The 19,582-nt window shown below is 38.3% G+C and overlaps 1 long non-coding RNA gene across 1 annotated transcript; it reads left to right on the top strand.

Annotated features, from left to right (window-relative positions):
- Positions 1 to 3,823: 3,823 nt before the first annotated feature.
- LOC140001940 (uncharacterized) lies at positions 3,824 to 18,645 on the top strand. The gene is made up of 3 exons (XR_011807755.1): positions 3,824 to 4,326; positions 17,302 to 17,448; positions 17,616 to 18,645. It is a non-coding gene; the product is annotated as an uncharacterized lncRNA (long non-coding RNA).
- Positions 18,646 to 19,582: the final 937 nt, after the last annotated feature.

Below are 19,582 nucleotides of genomic sequence, written 5' to 3'. Positions count from 1 at the left end.
TGTATTACTACTGGTGCAGAAACAAGTCTTCTGAGACAACTAAGTTCCTTTCAAAGCCAAGCAAAACTATTCATAAACTCAGTTTAAATTTGACCTCTAGTTTCAGTGAAAAAGAGAACTGAAAAACATTTGGAAAATCCACATTTCTAATTTAAACTTGAAGGTCAAATGCAGCTAAAGCTAGCACAGAAAATAAAAGCAGATAGTAGCAAGATTAATGATTCAGGAAAAATTCAACTCTTTTGGGGAGGAGAGGGGTATCCTGAATGACTAAAAATTATTTTTTGTTTCAGCAACTGAATTAAAACTCACTCACTGATGGGGCCACTAGGAGGCCAATTAGCCTGCAGCTGTGGTTCAGTTCAGAGGAAAAAAAAAAAAAAAAAAAAGTTAAAAACCTGAGTATAGAGAAGTATCAAGAAAATAAAAGAATTAAAGAGAAATAGTTAACTGATTCAATTCTGATTTATTTCATAGCCACTATTATTTACATATCAGTCAGTACTTTTTACATGGTTGTTTTCATTTGGAAAGGCATTGTTCTGTGCTTCAGAAAAGGATGCAAACTTTTGTACAGTGAAAGAATTATCAGGTTAATCATGGAATCATCATAGAAACCAAAATGGAGCACAAAGCAAGAGTAAAATGGCCTTCTTCTGTGTAAGGAATGGAAGTTCAAGCACACTTACTACCTGGTTAGTGTCAGCCGTAGCTACCACCCAGGTGCAGCCCTGTCTAAGTGTATTCACATTTGAAACAGCTTGTTCGAAGAGAAACTAAAGTTTAATAGCAGCTGCCACTTTGTCCACTTTCATGTGTAGGTATAGAGCTGAGATTACAACTTTAAAAGCCAGATTCACCTAGAATCATCTACGAATCTGCTGTTTTTGCTGTAGATATTTGTATGTAATCAAACTTCTTATTTTGCATGCAAGGTTTTCTAGGACTTGTATGTTAAAAAAAAAAAAAAAAAAAAAAGCCATATTACTGTCCATATATAAACCATATATATTTTTAGAATTGGTAAAGGTTTTTACTTATATCAGGAAAATGTTGAATATAATATAATATTGTGCAAAATACCTAGTTCCTGATTATTTTGAATTTCAAATTCAAAAGGAGAAGAAAACTATTTCTACTATACCTACTTGTAATGCTGTGTAGTCTTTTTACTCACCCCAAGTCCCATAGAATGCTACATATCATTTCAGAAAATTAGGACTTACTTTTACAATGCATCTGTTCTCCAAATGAATGGAAATTTTAGTCATTTCACTCAATGACTGGTTTCACAGTATGGCTGCAATAATAATGCCAGGTATTTCGTGAAGTACCTGAATAATGTAGGCATTTCACGTAAGGACCAGACAGAGCAGTCAAATTGTGTAATAGAATACCTGTTGCGTTGGTCATTGTGCCGAGTGACTGTAACTCAACCATTTCACAGAACAACAGATTACACATGACAAGATGCATATTTAACCTTACTCCTTTGCAGTTTGCATCGCCAGCTGGACCCACCACAGTTCACGTTTGCTCAAGTCCAGGCTGCTGAGTCCTATCCTGGTTTTGTGGTCCCTTTCCTAGCTTTGTGACATCTGTGAGAGCACATGGAGAGAGGGGAGTTGCTCCAGCTGCACCCAGCCCTACCAAATCAAGTGGTGAGATTTCGGTCTAATTAGCTGCCTCATCCAGCTCCACTGTGCAAGTCCAAATACTGGGGAGAAAGTGAGGGGATGTGAACCAAGGGAAGGAAGTGGGGTTAGGCTGCCAAGGAATCTGTTTTTTTCCTGCTTCTATTTGAAGAGGAGGTTCACATGTCTAAATAAAAAAAAAAAAAAAACAAAAAACAAAACAAAAAAAAAAAAACAGTGCTTGGTCTGGCTGAAACATCCAAGGCTGAGTGGACCTTTATGGCTTGGCCACCTGTTCAAACAAAACAGTAGTCCAGGCCTTCTGGGCTCTTGTACAAAAAAACATCCAAACCTCTCATCCATGGCTGTTTCCAGAGTAAAGTGCTGAATCTGCTCTTGTGACAAGCATATAGTGGAAATAGGACAGAAGAGGGTGCTTGCAAACAACAAGTGTTGCTTTTCTCTAATGGCTTAGATGTTTTGTTTGCTCATTTCAGCATGAAATAACCAACAAATGCCACTTACCACTTTATTATTTTCCTCCATCTCTTAATTATATGAAAACATCAGCACTTTGTTTAGTCTTTAATTAGCATAATCCAAGTACAAAGTTCAGCCTGTGCAAGGACACAAGGATATTGATTACCTGTCCTTTCCACCACAGAGCCAAAAATCACTTCTGTGCTGTGTTTATTAATATATGTTCATAGCAATAGCATTGAAATCTATCACTGTGATCAACATTTATTTTCAGGCAGTCAATGGCCATTGACCCATGCAAATAAATTACCGTAGTGAATTTTGCAGTTGCTTGCTCAGACTCTTATATCAATAATTGACCTACTGAACGCTTATTCTTTTTTTCTTCCCTTGGAGTACAAATGATGCACACAGATGTGAGTAAATATATAATTAAGAAGCAGGTTGCAAATCATTTTCCTGTTTTCTGTCTGCAGACACATGGTACATTTCTTATTTCTACCTGTTGGTGTCAGTAGAACATCCATTTTATTTACCTGAAAGTCAGAGCAGGAACAGTATTTGAAATAGGTGGAACTTCAGATAAGGAACTTTAGATAACTGTTGGCTACGAGAGATGTCTCTCCGATTTTGTAGATACCAGTAAAATCTTCCTAAATGATTGTTAGACTATAGCCTACACTGCAAAGTTTTGGTCTTGATTCCAAATCCAAACATCCCAATGTTCAGCTGGATCACAGAGTTTCTCTGTTCTGCTAAAAACCTAGAGAAGTCCTCTAACTGTGTGGTCTGACTCCAGCTTTTCCCAAGGATTTTGAGAGTTCAGAAACAAAATCTTAGTTTGACCCAGATCTAACCATTTAAATAATTTCTGATTTGGAAAATCAAAAAATGTCTTAGATCGGCTTCAGACTTCCTTCTTTATTAAAAAAAAAAAAAAAAAAAAAAAAAAAAAAAAAAAAAAAAAAAAAAAAGAGAGAGAGAGAGAGACAAGAAATAAATGCATAGCAAAAATGATATGTCAATTTATTTGTGCTCCTTTTATATTTGATTTGAAAAGGTCACCACTTTTACACAACTTCAGATCTGTTTCCTTTTGTTGTTTCAGGCAGCAAAGAGGGAGCCTTAGCAGGCAGATGGCCTGGTAGTTATTGTAAGAAGCAACATGTAAGTTCAGGGATGCAATTTCAATGCAAGTCTTGTGCCACTGAACTGGAAAATCTCTGAGATTCAGCTTTATCTTGTTCACCCTAAAGTTACTATTTGAGGTAGAATGCGAGCTCAATAGATAAGTATTATGTTTATTGTGTCTGATGGGATTATTATTTAATGACATGATTCTATAGAGGGTTTTCTGAGTTATTCATGTGTCTTTCTTCAGTCCAACACAGAATTAAAAGATTAAGGCTAAAAGATTTTTTTTATTATTTTTTATTTTTTTGTCAGAGCTGTGAGGCAGAATGCAACTACACTGTCTTGCTCTTCTACACAGTTTGCCTCCAGATATCCCCAATATCCATATTTTGTTTTTGTTTTATGGTTTTAAAGTTAATTTCTGTTTGTCAGGGCCATAAGGGCACTGATAGGCCTTAATGGTGCTGACCAGCCTCACCTGGGCCCTCCACCGCTGGGCCCAGGTGCCCCATTTCAGCTCAGCTGGGAACCATTGGTCAGGCCTGAGTTATGCTGCAGGTCCTGTCTCTGGCCCTGCTCCCTGGATGAATCTGGGACTCACATTGTAGTCCTGTCTTCAGCCCTACATCCTGCTGTGCTTGATACTATCAAAAAGATTTTGAACAGAAAGTCTCTCCAGTGTCAGAGAACTTTGTGTGGGAGTCACAAGACTCTTAACCTTACAACTGCTACTGGGTGCAAGAAGACTGATGAGCAACACTGGGAACTTGAGGAGGTAGATGGAGGTCATGTACTTGGAGGCATGTGATGGCCACCCTTTGTGTGGGATCCAGCAGCTGTGTCCCATTATAGAGACCTACAACTGCTCTTTAGATGGAAAAACACAACCAGCCCTGTCAGATGGGTGGACGCCCTGGATCCCAGGGCCCTTCTGTAGGACAGTTCAGAGGAGCCTATGCATGCTGGGGCCTAGAAAAAGACTCCTGTGTAGATACATTTGGGGACAGTCCAATGACTTGTTTACTTCTACGCTCAGTGCTCTGAGCATCCTGTGGAAGCACCCTACACTGCAGTCTGGGTAGGTGTGATGCTGTTCTTTAAATGTTTTATGGGAGAAAGGAAGCATGTGTGTGAGGCTACTTACAGAGTTTGGGTAATGGACTCAGAGGAGAGATGATAAGCATCACCAGCCTGTTGTCTGTAAGGGCTGTAGTACTTTCTGACGATATTTCTTCGGCATTCTGAGAGAGGTCTCTTGCATTGTCACTAACCAAGTCAAAAGCTGTTTGTCCTATTCCCACCTTGTAATCAAACTTACTTCCCATGACTGTATCAGCTGCATGTGTAGTAGGACAGCTGTCCTCAGCTTTCCTGCCATGATTCTGCCGTGCATCCTTCCTCTGACTGGCAGCTTATGGGCTGATGGTGTTGTCATGATGCCATGTAGAGCAGAACTGCAGATCCTTTCTCTGCCTCTCATAGTCCCAACTTGGAGTGAGCAGGTGGCAGTGTTTCCCAGACAAAGTGAGCATCAGCAGTGTTGTGATACTAAAGTAGGCTTTCTTTATTCTAAACAAGTAAGAAGTGGTGTGGAGGAGTTGAAATCCTGTCATATGTTGACTTATACAAAAGGTAGAGAGGAGAGAATATCTGTAAATCAGGACAACTTCTATCTCACCTTTGCTGCAAGCTTAAAAGCTGGATGTATTAATCAGACAGTAGCTACTAGGAAACCTCACTTCTTTCTGCAAAAAATCAGAGGGGAAAACCTAGGAAAAAAAAAAATCTGAAATTTGATTGAAGTGTTGATTCACATGAGCAATTCTGATAGGAAGACAAAGGCTAATGACTTAAAAAAAGTTGCAATGTAATTATGACTATTTAACAAAAACATTACATGATGCTATAGAATCCTACAGATGGAAAAATGTTTTCTTTTTGAAATTTGTATTTGTCAGTGGGAAGATGAAGTAGGATAATTGTGTTTAAACTACACAAGGTAATGAGAAGTAACAAATTTCTTTACTCTGTTAGCATTTCTTATTCTACAGTCTAAAGTATTTTAACATCTTCTTTACAAAATCAGTATAAATTGGCACAGTGGTCTTGATAGAAATTGTTGTTCTCTGGGGACATAAACCTCTGTATACTCCCTTGTTTTCCTTATCTTTACCCACATCTCTCTCATCTGTCACAATTCTGCAATATTCAGTTTTAGTCAGGTATGTCAGAAGTTTTATTTCTTTCCCGTATGAATAAAGATGTACTATCACAATATTTTTTATTTGTCATATGAAATCTACACAAAACATCTTGATCAATGATTCTTGTTGTGTGGCTCTTGTTCAGTTTACACACCTGTGTAATTCATTTCATGACACACCAACCTGTTAAATCATAAAATGCTATTATTCTTGCTTCTTTGAATGACTCATGTAGTTTAGTAACAGAGCATTTAGCAATAAACATAATATAGGCTTTTCCCTTTTAGCAAAATTTGAACAAAAATAGTCCTTTCTGTATTTCTGATAGGAAGCACATGTTTGTATGAAATAAGCATGAGATGGTCCTGGGTACAGTATAAGTCAGTTTATTTTATACATCAATCAAATATTTGCAGAAGGAACAGGTCTGCTATTTGCTCAGTCTAGCAGCTATGGAATCTTAGTAGGATATGAACTAATACTGTGATCCTTGTCATGTACTGTGCTGAGAGACTTGGGGGCTCTGGTGGACAAAAAGCTTGGCGTGAGCCAGCAATGTGTGGTTGCAGCCCAGAAGGCCAACTACATCCTGGGCTGCATCAAAAGAGGAGAGGCCAGCAGGTAGAGGGAGGTGATTGTGCCCCTCTGCTCTGCTCTTGAGAGGCCCAAATTGGAGTTCTGCTGCATCCAGGTCTGGGATTCCCAGCACAAGAAGAGTGTGGGTCTGTTCCCAGGTGACCTTATTGCAGTTTTTCATTATGTAAAGGGGGCTTATAAAAAAGATGCAGAACAACTTTTTGCTCAAACAGATGTTGACAGGATGAGGGGGAATTGTTTTAAACTAAAAGAGGGGAGATTTAGATTAGGTATTAGGAGGAAATTCTTCACTCAGAGGGTGGTGAGGCCCTGGCACAGGCTGCCTAGAGAAGCTGTGGGTGCCCTATCCCTGGAGGTGTTTTGAGGCCAGCTTGAATGGGGTTTTGGGCAACCTGATCTAGTGGGTGGCATTCCTGCCAATGGAAGGGGGTTGGAACCAGGTGGTCTTTAATGTCCTTTCCACCCAGAGACATTCTATGATCTCAAGAGACTGCAAGTGATCAGGACCTCCGTTTGTGCTTCATTTGAAAGACTTTCTAGTAGTTGGGTACATCTGTGTGTAAGATTGACTCAAAGTAGGTCTGAAAGGCAGAGTAAAAGAGATCCAATTTAGAAGAGAGAGCATTTCCTACAGGTTCACCATGGTGCCAATTGCTTTTGTCTGTACTCAGTTTTCTTTGGAGATTTCCTGTGGAAGAAATAAGCACCATTCATTCTCACCGCTAACTTAATGTAATTCAAGATCTTTCCATTGCAAAGAGTATAAAGTACAATTGGGTGTTCTAATCATAGTAAGTACTGTATAATTAGTCTTCCAAATGAATGTTTCCACTCATCAGGATGACTAAATAACTTGTTGAGTAAAATTCTTAATTTACATAACTAAAAGCCAATAACAGCTTCATCTCCCTTCATCTGATTATATTCTGGTTTTATATCCACAATTCATTGGCCACCTGCCACTCTCTAAAGGATAGGAGGTAATTAGAACCAGTGATAGTGCACTATTGTTATACTTTTTACAGCACAGATGCAGTTGGGTGCTATTATCATATCTGATACAATTTTGTGGATAATATCATTATGTCTTTGCTGCCCATAAATTTAATTGGAAATGTGAATCAATTGAAAATGCATTTTAATCTCTGCATCATGATACATTTTGCTTAACATAATGGTACTTCAAAGTTTTAACAAAATATGTTCCACTTTGCACAGACAGCGAATCCTCTGTTGCCTCTAACTGTTCTGTATACATGTATACAGGCATAGAATTTTTTCACTGTGGTAAAATATACTGTACAACATGCAATAGAAAGTATACTGAAGTATGGCTTTTAATATACGTAGTTGATTTTAAAAAAAAAAAAAGCACAAACTTTACACTGAATTAAGAAAAGCTACAGGAAGGAATAGGATGTGAAACTGTTACTTTAAAAGCAACAACAACAACAAAATACAAAAAAAAAAAAAAGAGTAGGATTGTTCCTTATAAATAACAACTGTGTCTGTCACAAGGTTGGTATATTGTAGGGAAATGAGTACTGTGTCACTTGGCCAGGTTTGCAAGGTGAAATGCCAGCACTGGCATTTGCCTCAGGTGTGATGCAAAACCTACAGGAGGATGAGAGGTGTTGATAATAGAACTAACAGGAGGAAGCTTGAACTACACCTGTCTGGTGTATGTCCAGTTAGGTCTAGGAAATCATCTGGTGGTGAGGTTGAGAGGGAGTGATGTGGGCAAGGAAAGGACGTGTGGGAAAATGGTATACTGCCTGTGGAGAAATTAAGCAGAAGTCATGCTACTATTTTGGAGCAGGAATTAATAACATAAATATTAGCAGCTACTTGATGCTCATTAAGAAGCAGTCATCTGAACCATGGTAAGTTGCTGATGATGACTTGTTCATCTAATTGGTGAAGGTAATTGAAGCAGCTTCAGGAAGGAAAATATGGGTGCAGGGTGGGGAAAAACAACAAAATACTAATCTGATCTGAGTGCACTTGGCTAGGGAAAGGTGCGTTCATGAATAAAAACTTGCACTGTTTGGAAAGACTTTGTCAGTGTTTCCCGTAGAAGCATATGCTGTGACTAACCATGATCCAATGGTGATGTAAATAACAAGAAAAATCAGGAAGTGATCATTTTGTCTGAGGTGAAAACATTCGTTTTCAGGTAAAGACCTTTTTTTTTTTTTTTCTTTCTGGTTGGTTTTGGGGAGTGAGGGAGCAATTAGTATCTATTTGCTTGGCTGTACATGGAAGATGTTGAACAAGGCTAGAGTGGATTTTCCCCACCCCTTTTTTAAACTAGAGGGAAATTTCACCAATGTAGTTTGTTCATCTAGTTGAACAACTGTCCTAGATATATACACACAGCCAAGAAAGTATTCTTTCCCTTTATTTTGCAGAGGCTTTGTAAATAGTAGAGACATAGTACTTGGGTAGATTTATTTATCTGAGCTAAGCAGAGAAAGGTGCACAAAAATATTACTATATGTCCCCTAATTTGCTTCTCCTATTAATCATCTGACTTTACCTCGAAAATATCTTAGGACTTGACATTATGGCTCAGCACGTTGGTAACTCTTTATTTCTTTTTCATTTGCCATCAGCTATATTGTCATTTTTCTTTTCTTTTACTTCACAATCTGTCTCGGTTTTATTCTCTTCCTAGATTTATCTTTCCCATTATTATCCCTCTTCTTTTTTCTTGTTCTATATCAAAATCAAAACATGTTGTACCCTCTCACATCAACATTCACTTGCTTAGCATTCTTTAATGGTGCATTCTCTTCTTTTAGACAGCTCAGCTGATATGCTTTGTCTTAGAGAATCCTAGCATAAAGAAATTCTTCTGATCTTTTTCCTTGATTGTAGTTGAAATAGTCTTGTAGTTGTCTCTCTGTTTTTTTTATTATTTTTTTTTTATTTTTTTTTACCCTTGCTTATCCATATGTTATGGTTGTGTAGTTGCTCTTCTTTCTTTATTTTAGTATTTAAATTTTATTCTCTTCCACTTGATTGTCCAGTTGAGCATTTTAGTGCTCTTTTCCTTCATCCAGTAATCTTACATCATCTGCTATTTAGCACTCCAATTAACTTGCTCCTTATAGATTTATGCCTCCTTATGGCTGCATTTACTCCTTCTGATGTCTTCGTGTGGTTCTCAGTACATAGATTATTATTTTTTGAAGCTCAAGTATGCAACGTTTGATTTGTACCTGCCACCCTTGCATATGCATGCAAATAAGTTTACCTAAAAATAACTAAATACTAATCCTTTTTGTATGTACCACCACGTGATTTGCTTTATCTGATTTGTGTATGCAGAATAACATCAGTTTATTGTATGATTTTTTTCCTCTACACCCAAAGGCAGAGTGCAATCTTCCTACTTCATGTACCTGGATAGTTGAAGATTGCTTGTTTGTTTTTTCTCCTATTGTAAGGCGAAAGTCCAGATGTGATACAGAGCTCCTATAGTGACTTTACCACTAAACTTTCATTCTGACTTCTTAACTGTGATAACCACTGTTTATAATGCCTGACACTTTCTGCCACTGTTGATCTGTCTTTTTGTTTTTTAATGTCACCTCTAGCGCAGTGGGAGTTATGAGAACACCAGCAGAGCTTTCCTTTTTGCTGCTGAGTAGAGTTCTGAAAGAAATTATTTACCAATGCTGATAGCATCAGTATACTCCAGATTTATGGTATAAGCCATACATCTATATCCAGCTTACAAAGTATTCAGACCTCATGCCTCTTTCCTCTCTTTTTCCATCCTGCATTTGAGAACGCAGTTTGCAAAACCTCATGTTTTCATGGAAAGGCCAGTAAAATGTTATCATGACATAGTCTTTATCACCCTAGATTGACCTAATTTAATCTTCTTCATCTATAATGGTTGGCCCATGGTTCAAGTTTGGCTTTAGGTCCCTATCAAGATCAGTTAAACTGCCTATATTTCTCAGTGGATGGAATATGTTATATGAAGACCCACGCAAAACCCCTCTTAAGAAATCAGCTGGGGTGGGACAAGAAGGCAGCTGCTCCAGGGAGGCACTGGAAGACATGATAGGGGTAGCACCTTCTACACTATCTGCTGTTTTTAAGCAAATCTGATGGAAGAACTTTCACTGGCAAGTCTGCTTGTGTGACAAGAGCTGACTTGAAATAGCAGACACAACCCACTTATATCTGATCTTCCTAACGGTTGACTATTATATTGTGCATATTCATTTTAGAAAATGACTGCAGCAAACAGTGTTTACAATGATTATGCTCAGTCAAGGAAATACAAGGAAACTGGAAAAAAGAAATCTTTCTTTTTTGGTAGTAGTGATTGACTATGCTGATGATATGTTGGTCTCCTGTGGATGAGTTTAGATGGTGCAGTTCCAATGAGTACCTGAAGGTTGGCCTCTGTGTTCTCTAGAGTTGTTCTGCCAAGAAATGTGTCATGCGCTCCTCATTACATTTGGTAAATGCTTTCAAAAGATACTGAACCAGCTTATGCTTTCTGAAGACAAGCAGCAATGTTCTCTGGTGTCTCAAGAGGCAATCTACTGATGCTTTCAACTGTGGTAGGAAATGATTTTGTTTGCAAACCTTTGTGGCACTAATGAGATTACCTAATTATAAAGTCTCTCTTAACACCCTCACAGAGTACTCCTACTTAAAAGAATTTTGCAACCACATATGAACTATGTAAATAAATCTTTTTTTTTTTTTTTTTTTTAACTTCTGTTAATGTAATTCAAGGTTAACAACTTATATTTGTCAGCGCTGTAAAAGAAAAGGGCCTCACTCTGACACTCATTTTTAAGTGGCCTCATGGTGAAATCCTTCTTCCAGTTTTCACTCAGTGCTCAGACCTAATGAAAGCCACCTTTAATGGCGTGCTAGTGGTTTTGTAGCAAATCATTTTTACTGCATGTCTCCATGGACTTCTGACCTGTGGTATATCTTGGTTAGAAAAGGCATGAGTCCAAAATGCATAGGGAAAGTTTGTTATCCCACAGCAAGATAATGCTTTCCACAGTTTCAGTCCTCAGATATATATATATATATAATTGTGATGTTAACTTTAAATTGAAGAATCTGTGACGTGTAACAGGAGTCTGAGTCATAACTCCTAAAGCTTGATTCTCAGTATAGCACAGAAAATTTTAATATGTCCCACAAATGAACTCATGCTGGTGTTTTCAAAGAGCATAGAGGAGGTGTGCATAGGTATCCCATTAATTTCCTCACCGTCCAGCGTATCCTGCTGCCATGGAGCTCAGCCCTTCAAAGAACTTCACTCTGTGGAGCTCGTGTGAAGAGTACAGTTTTCATCACTATACCCTTTTCCTTTACCACCTCAACATTAAAGCAGTAATGAACTTCTTCAATTTGTGTTGGTATGCTTCAAAACTACAGATTTCTCTGAAATAAAGTGCATTGGAAGTGGGAAATATCTGTGTAACCAGTCTAATCTAGAGAAGTTTGGGATGTATCATCATGGCAGAGCTGCACGTCCTATGACGACTTCTAATGAAGAAAAATTAGGAGTGGTAGGAGATAGTTAGAGGAAGTACAGGATGTAAAAGGCTCCTATGTTCCACATCCCAGAGCAGAGGTCATAAAGAATAGATTATGAGCTGGTGGCTTGGAAGGCTGTTGTATCAGAGGTAAACACTGATGGTTAAAATGCAGAGTAATGTAAAACTTCATCAGGCACAGTAGGTAACACTTGGCAGAGAACTTAAAGGTGAAATGACCACAGCTGATTTTTTTCCCCTTGATCTTAACTTTAACTCTAGAATTTGGGGAACATTGTTTTAATTTTTCCATTAATAGTAGCACTCTACTATTTGGTTTAGAATCAGGAAGCAATGGGGGGGATGCATTGCTTCAGGTGACAGGGCTGGTTGTGTGGTATTGGCAGGTTGGGGGGGCTACACCAGGAGCAATAGGACTCAACACTTAATGTTTTCTGTGAGAATTGTGTGCTTACAATGGTTTATTGATAGCTGAGTTTGTTTCTCAAGTGTATATATTTCATCCTGCTGGGGGGGAAGTTTGGATTGCAAAAGCTAAATATTGCATGTTGAAAAGGTGGAAGAGCTATAATATTCAGGAAGAATGCTAACACTGTATTGGGATACTTCTGTGATGTAAATCTTTAGTTTGAGTAAAGAGTGTTGGTCTTCCCCCAGTAGCACACCCAAATATGGGTGTTGCTGGTTACTTACCCCATCGTGCACTGAAGAAGCCCAACTGAACTGCCTGAGTAACTGCTTGGTTATTTCTGTGCTCCCTGTGTGGTACAGGCAAGCACTGCCTCTTGCTTAACTCAGACAGCAAAACTGTGATTAGCATCTGTGGCAGTGGAAAGAAGATTGACTTTTGATATGCTCAGGGCACATTTATTTTCTGCAGACAAAGAATAGTTGTTGTTTCTGCTTCTGCTGTGTAGGCTGAGATTGTTTCATAGCTGCCTAGAGGGGCCTGAAGACTTGATTTGAATCAAAAATAAATGGTACCTGGGTCTGCAAATCCTTGAGGTGACACTGAAAATTTCAGCTTTGGCACATCTGCATCTCAGCTTTCCTAAAAGGAAAAAAAAAAAAAAAAAAAAACAGACTTGCAGTACCACAGTACTTCATGTTTGACATCAGGACAGAAAGCTTTCCTCGACTAGAATCTGCAGATGTTGAGATGATGTGGGGTAGCTGTGCCAGCGGAAAAATCATTTCTTGGAGCAACAATTGAGTTAATGCACTGCTTTGGAGCTTCTCTATCATTTTCATGTTGTTAGCCTTGTGAAGAAGGACGGTGCAAGGGAATTTTCCCATGTAAGGTCTGATGGCTCACCAGACAATAGAAAAACTGTCAACTAACTGTCAGGACTACTGAGAAAGAAGCAGTTATTCCTCTCATTTCAAGATATTGCTAAATTTTATGTTAACATTAAATTTTTTCTTTATATAATACTGTCTTCAAGATATAACAGTTGTTTTAACAAGTGCTTATATTTTATTATTAATAGACCAAGAGATAAAACTTCAGGTTTTTAATTCATTTGCGTAACTTACGCATTCACTTTGATTATAGAGACATAATTAAGATGAGTAATTACAAAGCCTGTGTTTCCTAGTAACGTATTCATGCAGTAGTAACTATGGTGTTTTACAATATCAAGCTCATATGTAAAGCAAATTATCTATTTAGTTGGAATGATATCACTAGAGCCAATTTAAATTCTCTGATAAGCATGATTATTCATTAGCTGGCTGCACATTATCTAAAAGCCACTTGCATCTCAGTAAAAAGTTGGAATATTATCCCATCCTAGATACATTTGCTCTCAAAAGCTGAATATACAAGTTTAGCTAGTTCAGCTGAGACCGTTTTATTTTTGCAATTCCTAATTAACTGGAATTAAATTGCTGCTGACACATCTGTCTTAGAGTAGGTTTCACTGAGCTTCTGACCTGCTGCAAAACCTCTTTCAGAAAGTGGCTCCTTAGGCATGCGAAGGTCTACTTCAGAAATGACAAAAAGGAAAAAGCAGTTTTCAATAGGCAGCTGGGTGAGTTTCCCTGGATTGATTGTTTTATGATGTTGAATTTTAAAATGCACTGTTAATAGTATATTAGGTGCTGAACGTGCTGTAGAGGTGTCTTCAGGTATTTAAATCAAAATAAATAAAATATTGACTAAGCTGATCTTGGTAGCTCACTGAATTAAACTGAAGCATTATATTCCAGTTTTAAACAATGCATTTGTAGGGATTTATTCCAGCTTAAATCAATGCTTAAAACTCTCCACTCTGAATTGATTTGGTACAAATTTGTGTGCGTAGACAAAATCTAAGAGGTCTGTAACACTCGTCTGAAACTTGCAGGAAGGATTCTTACCTTTCCTTGAATGCTGTAATTTCCTATGTGACCTTCTAGTATCTTAGTATGCTATGTAGTTTTCACATATGTCAGGGACTGGGGATGTTGGGGAAGGTGGAACAATAAAACATGGTTTTCATCCCTGGAACAACAGAACACAAAAATGCTATTCTCAGTACTTCTCCTTACTGCTCCAAGCTAGGGTCCTGCACACCTGCATGTGCACGTGAGCATGACTTTGGCCTCATGGTTTTAAAACAACTAGAAAAATAGTGGAAGACAATTTTTTTTCTGCTTCAGAGTGTCTTACTGATAGTCTGAACTACCCACTGATGCGGAATTTCAGGTTGGTAGGATAGGACGGGACTTGGGGTCTCTCCTGAGAACCTCAGCAGAAAGTTTTGTCCAGAAAATAACCAGATCCTTGAAATCTGGTAATGTGTATGTATGTGGCTTTTAGCAGCTGCAACTTCCTTGCGTATTGAGCACTCCTTTCCTATTGCCGTATGGTATCTTGCATGCATGTCCTGTATTACTGATGTATTTTGTAATGAATTAACATTTTCTGGTTTACACATTACGACCCTTTTTTGAAGGTCTCTTCCAACCTGGATGATTCTGTGATTTTTGTAGACTCTTGTTGATATCATGTAAATTTACTGATTTGAATATTAGTATTACTTTACATTTCCGTGAGAAAGAGTATATAAGTGATTTGAGAGAAGGATAAGACTTTAACTTCATGCTATTTATGGCTTTGTCTGTTTAAAGATGTCTACAGTAGTCAAACCTGGATTGTTTATTTCTTAAAATGTCAATGTTGTTAATCTCCGTTAATTGAAGTATACATGTTTTGAATTGAAGTCATACGTACAGACCCATTGAATATGGTCCATTTCTGAGTTTCAGGTCTGAAACTCAAAAATCAAGGCCATGTAATGCAAGGATTTTTGGATCAGGTTCAGCTCCTGGTCTAGAATATCCTGTAGTAAAGCAAAAAATTGTTGTAATCAGAAGAAGCTTGTGTACAATAGTAAGCAGAACAGAGAAACCCTTCCATGGTGGTTCAGATTTCTTGGAATACATAGCACTGGATTTTGGGAGGGGCTGGGGAGGAGCCCCAAGGACAGACAGAGCTGGGTCTGTTTAGCCTGGAAAAGAGAAAACTGAGGGGAGACCTTGTCAGTGCATATAAATATCTGAGGGGAGGGTGTTGAGAAGATGGAGCCGGTCTCTTTTCATCTGTGCCCAGAGAAAGGATGAGAGGTAATAGGCACAAACTGAAGCACAGGAGGTGCAAATGAACTCCTGGTGGGGGTGATCCTGGAAACATGAGCGTGAGTGCTCTGTGATCAGATCAATGGCAGTGAAAATCATGCTGATGTGTTGTAACAGGTACAGCTCCCTAGCATGTTTAGCATCCAATTTTTATTGATGTATTGTCCCTTGGGTAGCAAATTACTTGGGAACTAACATTACACTGGAAAATGCCAGGCCATAAATTGGGTGACCTGATCTAGTGGGAGATGTCCCTGCCCGTGGCAGAGGTTGGAATGAGATGATCCTTAGAGTTTCTCCCATCACAAACCACTCTGATTCTGTGATAAATAGCAAAATTTTATTTGTTTTGTTTTTGTTTGTTTTAATTAAAAAAAAAAAAAACAAACTTGAAATTAATGGGGAGAAAGACCAGAACAGATGATAGCCAGATTTTTCAGACCCTTCATCTGAGATGTAGAAGGCCAACACTCTGATCTGCCCTGCTACATCAAGTCCCACCTGCAAAAAAAGCAGTGTGGAAATAAATAACGTTGTGTCAATGTGACCTTCCTTGTCATCCTTACTAGAACTGTCCTTTAACTTTTTTTTTTTTTTTTTCCTCCTCCTGACTTGTATGCTAACCTGAGGGTGCCAGCAAGGAGTAGCAATTGTGTAGCAGACCACAAGGAGAGCATTTTACTTGACTGTTTTGGGCATCAGCGTTTAGCCCAAACTATTCCTGGGGTGGTAGGGGAACAGACTAAAAGCCAGCCCATATGTCTATGTTTTAGAGGCAAAGAGTTTTCCTGCACTTGTTTGGAATGAATAAGGCTAGTGGCAGCAACTGCTATGCCTGAAAGATGCAATTTCCTACCTTAATAATTGTGGATTTTTTTTGCTCTTTCACTTTAAAATTGAATCTTGCAGTGAAAATGCAAATCAATGCCATAATGATATAATAATTGGCAGGTTGGTCTGAACCATAGTGCTTAACTGTTGGGGTGGAGGTAGATAGAATAAGTGGTAAATATTTAGAGTTGTGCATTCCAATTACAGAAAAACATCAATTCCACTCCTACCACAGTAGTTACTGTCAAAAGTGAGAATACACATTTTATCCTCAGGTGCTCTGTGTTTTTTTTTTTTTTGTGTGTGTAATATATTGCATGTAAACAGCTACAGTGAGAGATGATGTTCATAAGGAGGAGATATAAATTGAAAGTTTGGTAAGGAATGAGATGAGCAAAATACTAGCAGTAGTTTACTTTTGAGTTGCTTTCTCCCACTCTTGACCATGTTGTCTGATGACACTTGCAAAAGTAGGCTAGTACAGTATAGGTGGTCACCTTAATCAAGATTACCCAACTGAAATTAGGCCCAGATTTATTAAACAAATAAATAAACAAAGGCATTTGAACTTCACAGATTCCAGGGCTCTAAGCCTGAAAGCCATTGCTGTCTGTCCTGTGGGCTGTCTCCCTGCTCCAAAAGCAGCTACAGTTCCCTCTAACTTCATGCATGCATTTGGTGCTTTGAACCCTCATCAGAAAGAGCAGAGGGTGTTTCTACCAGGGTTCATGAGCATGGCTGCATGTGCTTAAAACTTTAGGTAGATAACCTTGAAATTTTTTCCAAGGTCTTTACCAACATTAATTTACACGATACAGCAGCATTCCAATTTAATGAGATCAACTTAACGCTTCAGTTAATATCATGCAAATGAAGTGTGATTTGCTAGAACATATTCCACATGTCAAGTATTATACAGGAATAAGATTTATTAGTAAATAGTAAACAATTCCCATTGCTGGCTTCATTAAAGAAAATGTTTTCAGCATGGAGGATATGTTCAAGAAAGACAGGTTTTTTTTTTTTTTAAAAAAAAAAAAGCAGAGGTATTTGGAATTGGGATGATTAAGCTTAGTCTGTGTTTGCACGCTGAACAGACAGTTGCTTACAAATCTTGCTTCTATGGAAGGTGAGAGAAGTGATGCTCCTGCTAGTTAAGCATTGCAAAACTGTTCTCTTCAGTCTGGTCAGCTGAAGCAGAAATCACTCGAGACTGAAGGTGAAATTGTTCTCTTCATATGCTGACGTATGCAGGTCCTGTATGGATGGAGACAATACACCAAAAGAGGACAGCTTGACTGTATGATATGGCAGAATAGTATCTCAGGGAGTATCGGAAAGAAGTCAACTTGCTGCATTAATAGGGGCTCCGTGTCCCACTGTGCTGACCTCAAGCTTCAGGTAAGGGAGAAGCGTGGTGAAAGGAGATGCTGGTCTGCTCCAGGTGAGGATTCTGGCAACTCCTTAGTGTTGCTACGGTACTTTTCAAGTAAAGATACTTCTGAAACCTGCTAGGGAAGTCTGGTCGATTTATCGGTTAATTGAGGGACATTGTTTTCTGGTTGCAGGTTGATCCACATTTTGGATTCTTCCAATGTCTGCAAGACTTTACCAAGTAGCTTGATCAAACAGTTTTCAGACCGATGGGTCTCTTCAGTCTGTTTGTTCTGATTACTGGCTTTTCTTTACATCCAGTGTTTACTGTTGGTTCAGCTTGGATGTCTGAAACTTCTAAAGCAGAACAATCAGTGGTGGATAATGAGAGTCACAAATATTCCTGTTCCCGTGTGAGCAGGGGCAATGGAGTATTCACATAAAACATTCCTACAAATAAATCTCTATTTTTTAACTACAGAGAACTTTGAAACAGTTGAACACAGAACACACATTTATAGAACACTTCAAATTAACTGGTCTTGGGGTTGTCCCAGTTTTAGGAGTTGAGAGTCTCTTGGGCTGGGCTAAGGAGTCTTATAATGGTGACTTTGAATTGATCTTAGTTGTCCTATCTAGCTGTGTTTTTAAATCTTATCATATCTCTCAAGTGAAGTCAGAGGTGGTTTGCAGAGTAATATTCTTTTGGGAAATGGATGAGAGGAAGCTCACACATTGTGAAAGAATCTGAGCTAAGATGATTAGTGTGAGACAAAAAGGATGCTTGTGAGTTGTTTCTCTAATTATATATTCCTCTTCTCAAAACTGGAGTGTAGACTATACAGATTTAGGTGCTTTTTAATTATTAGTTTCAGTTGTATGTGCCTATGTCCCTATGGGTAGCATTTATAAATATTCTTAGGTTTTTCTAAACCTCTGCAATTATTTAATCTCTGACAGCACTGCCTTTTTCTCAATTTATGCCAATGTATTTCAGCTGAGATTTTTGGCCTGTTCTCCCTGACACTGCCTTTAAGATGGCTGTACTAATTAAATTGAATAATTTATATTTTATATTCAATTGTTTCAAAAACATGAAAACTTGGGGCTTCCCTTCATCTTTGTAAATGCAGGCCCTATCTCTGTCAATGTGGGGAAAAAAAAAAATGTTCCAGTTGCATAATTATACATTATGCCAAATAATAAACTCTACTTTGAAAATGATACTCAGTTCTGAATTACTCACTCTGGAAACACCCCCTTCTATACTGTAGTGTGCTATTGCATTTACATTTTATATGGCAACATTAATGTATCTAAACAATCCAAGCCTACAGGTGACATAAATGACAATGACAGGCACAGGGCAGTTTGTATGAAGAGGAAAGAGAGGATTTGGTGGAGGCTTTTTCTCCTCTTCCCTTCTTGTTTCTCAGCAAGATAAAGGTGAGGGAAGTACTTACAGCCCTCTGGGTTTGGAGACCCGCACATAGAACAAAGGCAGAAGTAAGAAGAAAAGCCCCATCAGGGTATGTGACTACACTGTACTTGGATTTGTTTACTGGCGTACCTAAACGTCTCTCATTGGGACCTGACAGATTCAGTGTCAGGAAGCTAAACTGAATGAATGAGGAATGGAAAACAGAATTGCCTGAAAGAGAGGTGCTGGTGTTAAGTTCAGATGATTTCAAGGCTTTTGTGGAAATGCAGCATCTGGTGAATATTTAAAGGCTATCAGAGGGAAAGTCATCCTATATTTATCTTACTTCTTCTCATGCTGTCTTTTCCCAAATCTACTCTAACAGCTGTTGCTGGAGACCATCTACTTGGCTAGATGGGCCTGTTGTCCCAGGACTGTATGTGACTATAATACAGGTCCTGGTATTAAAATAGGCAGGGGATTCTACAGGCTTTAGTTTTATTTAATAACTTTGAGCATTCATGGAAAATCTTATTATCAATAGAAAGTATGCCTTGACTTCAGTGTGTTTAGCTCTTTTACCTCTGTGGTAGCAAGAGGCATTCCAAATAAACATAGCAGAGTTTAATGAGCAATTAGGGAAAAAATCAGAACACTTTGTTGGTTCAGATTCCCTTTTATAATCATAATTTTGGCTCATATATTTTGTGATGTGTTTGTTCATAGTTATTTGTAGAGTGC

This window comes from Anas platyrhynchos, chromosome 2 (genome assembly GCF_047663525.1).
Source record: "Anas platyrhynchos isolate ZD024472 breed Pekin duck chromosome 2, IASCAAS_PekinDuck_T2T, whole genome shotgun sequence".
NCBI lineage: Eukaryota > Metazoa > Chordata > Aves > Anseriformes > Anatidae > Anas > Anas platyrhynchos.
Note: the sequence above shows the minus strand (reverse complement) of the source record. Positions and strands in the feature narration are given on the sequence as shown.